Consider the following 4,751-nt stretch of genomic DNA (forward strand, 5'->3'; position numbering starts at 1 on the left):
GGTAGAATGTGCATTTGGACGTTTAAAGGCGCGCTGGCGCAGTTTACTGACTCGCTTAGACCTCAGCGAAACCAATATTCCCACTGTTATTACTGCTTGCTGTGTGCTCCACAATATCTGTGAGAGTAAGGGGGAGACGTTTATGGCGGGGTGGGAGGTTGAGGCAAATCACCTGGCTGCTGGTTACGCGCAGCCAAACACCAGGGTGGTTAGAAGAGCACAGGAGCGCGCGGTACGCATCAGAGAAGCTTTGAAAACCAGTTTCAGGACTGGCCAGGCTACGGTGTGAAAGTTCTCTTTGTTTCTCCTTGATGAAACCCCCCGCCCCTTGGTTCACTTTATTTCCCTGCAAGCTAACCACCCTCCCCTCCTCCCTTTAATCATTGCTTGCAGAGGCAATAAAGTCATTGTTGCTTCACATTCATGCATTCTTTACTCATTCATCACACAAATAGGGGGATGACTACCAAGGTAGCCTAGGAGGGGTGGTGGAGGAGGGAAGGAAAATGCCACACAGCACTTTAAAAGTTTACAACTTTAAAATTTATTGAATGTCAGCCTTCTTTTTTTTGGGCAATCCTCTGTGGCGGAGTGGCTGTTTGGCCGGTGGGCCCCCCACTGCGTTCTTGGGCGTCTGGGTGTGGAGGCTATGGAACTTGGGGAGGAGGGCGGTTGGTTACACAGGGGCTGTAGTGGCAGTCTGTGCTCCAGCTGCCTTTGCTGCAGCTCAGCCATACACTGGAGCATACTGGTTTGGTCCTCCAGCAGCCTCAGCACTGAATCCTGCCTCCTCTCATCACGCTGCCGCCACTTACTCTCTTCAGTCCGCCACCTCTCCTCCCGGTCATTTTGTGCTTTCCTGCACTCTGACATTATTTGCCTCCACGCATTCGTCTGTGCTCTGTCAGTGTGGGGGGACAGCATGAGCTCAGAGAACATTTCATCACGAGTGCGTTTTTTTTTCTTTCTAATCTTCACTAGCCTCTGGGAAGGAGAAGATCCTGTGATCATTGAAACACATGTAGCTGGTGGAGGAAAAAAAAAGGGACAGCGGTATTTTAAAAGACACATTTTATAAAACAGTGGCTACACTCTTTCAGGGTAAACCTTGCTGTTAACATTACATACATAGCACATGTGCTTTCGTTACAAGGTCGCATTTTGCCTCCCTCTATCGCGTGGTTACTCCCTCAAACCTCCCCCCCGTGGCTAACAGCAGGGAACATTTCTGTTCAGCCACAGGTAAACAGCCCAGCAGGAACGGGCTCCTCTGAGTGACCCCTGAAGAAAAGCACCCTATTTCAACCAGGTGACCATGAATGATATCTCACTCTCCTGAGGATAACACAGAGAGATAAAGAACGGATGTTGTTTGAACGCCAGCAAACATACACTGCAATGCTTTGTTGTACAATGATTCCTGAGTACGTGTTACTGGCCTGGAGTGGTAAAGTGTCCTACCATGGAGGACGCAATAAGGCTGCCCTCCCCAGAAACTTTTTGCAAAGGCTTTGGGAGTACATCCAGGAGAGCCGCGAATGCCAGGGCAAAGTAATCCTTTCACATGCTTGCTTTTAAACCATGTATAGTATTTTAAAAGGTACACTCACCGGAGGTCCCTTCTCCACCTGCCGGGTCCAGGAAGCAGCCTTGGGTGGGTTCGGGGGGTACTGGCTCCAGGTCCAGGGTGAGAAACAGTCCCTGGCTGTCGGGAAAACCGGTTTCTCCGCTTGCTTGCTGTGAGCTATCTACAACCTCATCATCATCATCTTCTTCATCCCCAAAACCTGCTTCCATGTTGCCTCCGTCTCCATTGAAGGAGTCAAACAACACGGCTGGGGTAGTGGTGGCTGAACCCCCTAAAATGGCATGCAGCTCATCATAGAAGCGGCATGTTTGGGGCTCTGACCCGGAGCGGCCGTTCGCCTCTCTGGTTTTCTGGTAGGCTTGCCACAGCTCCTTAAGTTTCACGCGGCACTGCTTCGGGTCCCTGTTATGGCCTCTGTCCTTTATGCCCTGGGAGATTTTGACAAAGGTTTTGGCATTTCAAAAACTGGAACGGAGTTCTGATAGCATGGATTCCTCTCCCCATACAGCGATCAGATCCCGTACTTCCCGTTCAGTCCATGATGGAGCTCTTTTGTGATTCTGGGACTCCATCATGGTCACCTCTGCTGATGAGCTCTGCATGGTCACCTGCAGCTTGCCACGCTGGCCAAACAGGAAATGAGATTAAAAAGTTTGCGGTTCTTTTCCTGTCTACCTGGCCAGTGCATCTGAGTTGAGAGTGCTGTCCAGAGCAGTCACAATGGAGCACTCTGGGATAGCTCCCGGAGGCCAATATCGTTGAATTGTGTCCACAGTACCCCAAATTCGACCCGGCAAGGCCGATTTAAGTGCTAATCCACTTGTCGGGCTGGAGTAAGGAAATCGATTTTAAGAGCCCTTTAAGTCGAAATAAAGGGCTTCATTGTGTGGACGGGTGCAGGTTTACATCGATTTAACGCTGCTAAATTCGACCTAAAGTCCTAGTGTAGACCAGGGCATAGACACCTCAATGAAATGTTCATGCTTTTAAAATGATGTGCTGACCACTTCTGGAAATCTCGCTTGCACATCTTAATTCTTCACACACACACACACCGCAAAAAAAAAAAGACAATGTAGTATTAGTCAAAGTAACATTATCTTCCATGAAATCATTAAGGCAAGTACTTGTACTGTTTAATAACAGAACCAAAACTGCACGGTCATTATTCCACCAGTATCAATGATCATTTTCGCATGAGTCCAAAAAAATTACTGAAAGTTTGTGGAGTGCTTTTAATAACCTAAATGCTAGTGCCAAGTAAATCACCAAATGTGATATATAAAAACGTAGATTGCACTGATGATCCATGAGTGAAATATCTACTAAATCCTCAGGATAACTGATGGACTGTAAATTAAAAGATAATGCTGCACTGTTCAGTAAACTTACCGCTGTTGACAGGTTTCAGAGTAACAGCCGTGTTAGTCTGTCTTTGCAAAAAGAAAAGGAGTACTTGTGGCACCTTAGAGACTAACCAATTTATTTGAGCATGAGCTTTCGTGTAAATTGGTTAGTCTCTAAGGTGCCACAAGTACTCCTTTTCTTTTTACCGCTGTTGTTTGTTTTCCTGGGTATCTATCAATTCCCCCTTTCTTGCTCTGTCCTCACTCCTAGACAATGGTGCAGAGCTGCCTGTTTTCTAGTGTTAGCATCGGAGTTTAACAAAGTGTCAATGTTTGAACAAAACAAATCCTTGTTTACATTAGCTGTAGCTTGAATGAGGTAAACAGTAAAGATCCTGTTGTTAATGCTGAATACTACTTACTTTCTTAAACATAATTCAAAATGAAGCTGTCTCTTAGCTAGGGATTGGGAGGAGTGTCTTACAGCAGAAGTAAACAATAGTTGGCATGGTTTTAGTGCTTTTAAGTCATTTAATTTAAAAAAAAAAAAAACACGATACATGTAATAAGCCTGGCAATGCCTTAGAAAGGGGCTGACAGAAGGATATGCGAAGCAACAGTACATAAGCAAGGGTAACTGTCCTTAAAAGAAGGGGTGGCTATCCAGTCTTCCTGTATCTATGAGCTGGGTTTTGAGGAGTGGAGGAGTCACCTATTTATTGTCTTGTAGCAAATTTATTTGAGGGAGACAGTATGGGCAGGTGCCATATTCCACTTATGTGTCTTGCTATCAAGTCTTAGACCCACATAGAGTTGATGTGATATTTATCTTATCCCACAAAAGTATCTGTCCATAGCACCTTTCACTGTAGAAGTTCAATGCCTTTTATTTACTGTTTGCATTGTGGGAGTGATGAGGAGCCTTTGTCAATTGCACCAGGTGCTGTACACACAAAGCCAGCTCACCAGGAGCTCCATTTTACAGTAAATAAATCAAGCCCCTGAGTTCAAATATCTTCTGAAAACTTGCCTAGGGCACCAGTAGCAGAGCCAGAACTAGAACATGGGAGGTGATTCCCAGACCCCTGTTCAACTTTAGCTCACATATTATACCACCACTTGTAACATGGAAACACTGAATCACAAAGCTGAAGTAATGACGTGTATGTAAATGGCAGGAAACTACCCTGCATCCTCCCTAGCTATGGCCCTGCCTCTCAGTGGGGCTAGCGCTGCCTCTAGCTGTCCCCATGGTGGGGAGAGGACAGTGCCCCTCCATTCTCCCCATACTAGCTTGAACAGGGAGGCCGTTGCTCCCTTCCTGGGGCAGATCCATATGCAGCCACCTTTCCCCCTCAGCCTTGTTCAGGCCCAAGCCCCTAACTCCCAGGTCAAGCCGCTGCCAGGGAGCAGCCAGGTGAGAGGTCCCCTTTTCCTCGCCCAGCAGGTTCCTGTTCTCTCCCCGCTTCTGCCCTGGGAGCTTCCCTCTTCGGCTCCCCCAGAGGCAGCGCCTAACGGCATCGCACCTCCAGCTTCTGCCCCAGCTCTCCCCTTCCCGCCCCCCCCCGTGCCTCTGTCCCTTCCCAAGCCCCTCCGCCCCTGCCCCTGCCCCTGCCCCTGCCCCGCCCTTCTCCCTCCCCTCAGCAGCCAACGCTGCGCCGCTTGCTCCCTCCTCCCCGCAGCGTATAGGCGTAGTGGTGGGAGGGCCCCTAGGGCATCACGCATGCGCTATAGCGCGGGAAGGGACTGGTGAGAGGCCTCTGCTAACGCATGCGCCTCTGCCGTGAGTATGGAGGGGGTACTGCGGGGCGTCGTCC

The 4,751-nt window shown here is 48.6% G+C and overlaps 1 long non-coding RNA gene across 1 annotated transcript; it reads right to left on the bottom strand.

Moving 5' to 3' along the window:
• Positions 1-520: 520 nt before the first annotated feature.
• LOC142072877 (uncharacterized) lies at positions 521-2,621 on the bottom strand. The gene is made up of 2 exons (XR_012669479.1): positions 1,611-2,621; positions 521-1,025 (listed from the first exon to the last, which is right to left on the bottom strand). It is a non-coding gene; the product is annotated as an uncharacterized LOC142072877 (long non-coding RNA).
• Between the last annotated feature and the right edge of the window lie 2,130 nt (positions 2,622-4,751).

The sequence above is a fragment of the Caretta caretta genome, chromosome 7 (genome assembly GCF_965140235.1).
Source record: "Caretta caretta isolate rCarCar2 chromosome 7, rCarCar1.hap1, whole genome shotgun sequence".
In the NCBI taxonomy this organism is placed as follows: Eukaryota; Metazoa; Chordata; order Testudines; family Cheloniidae; genus Caretta; species Caretta caretta.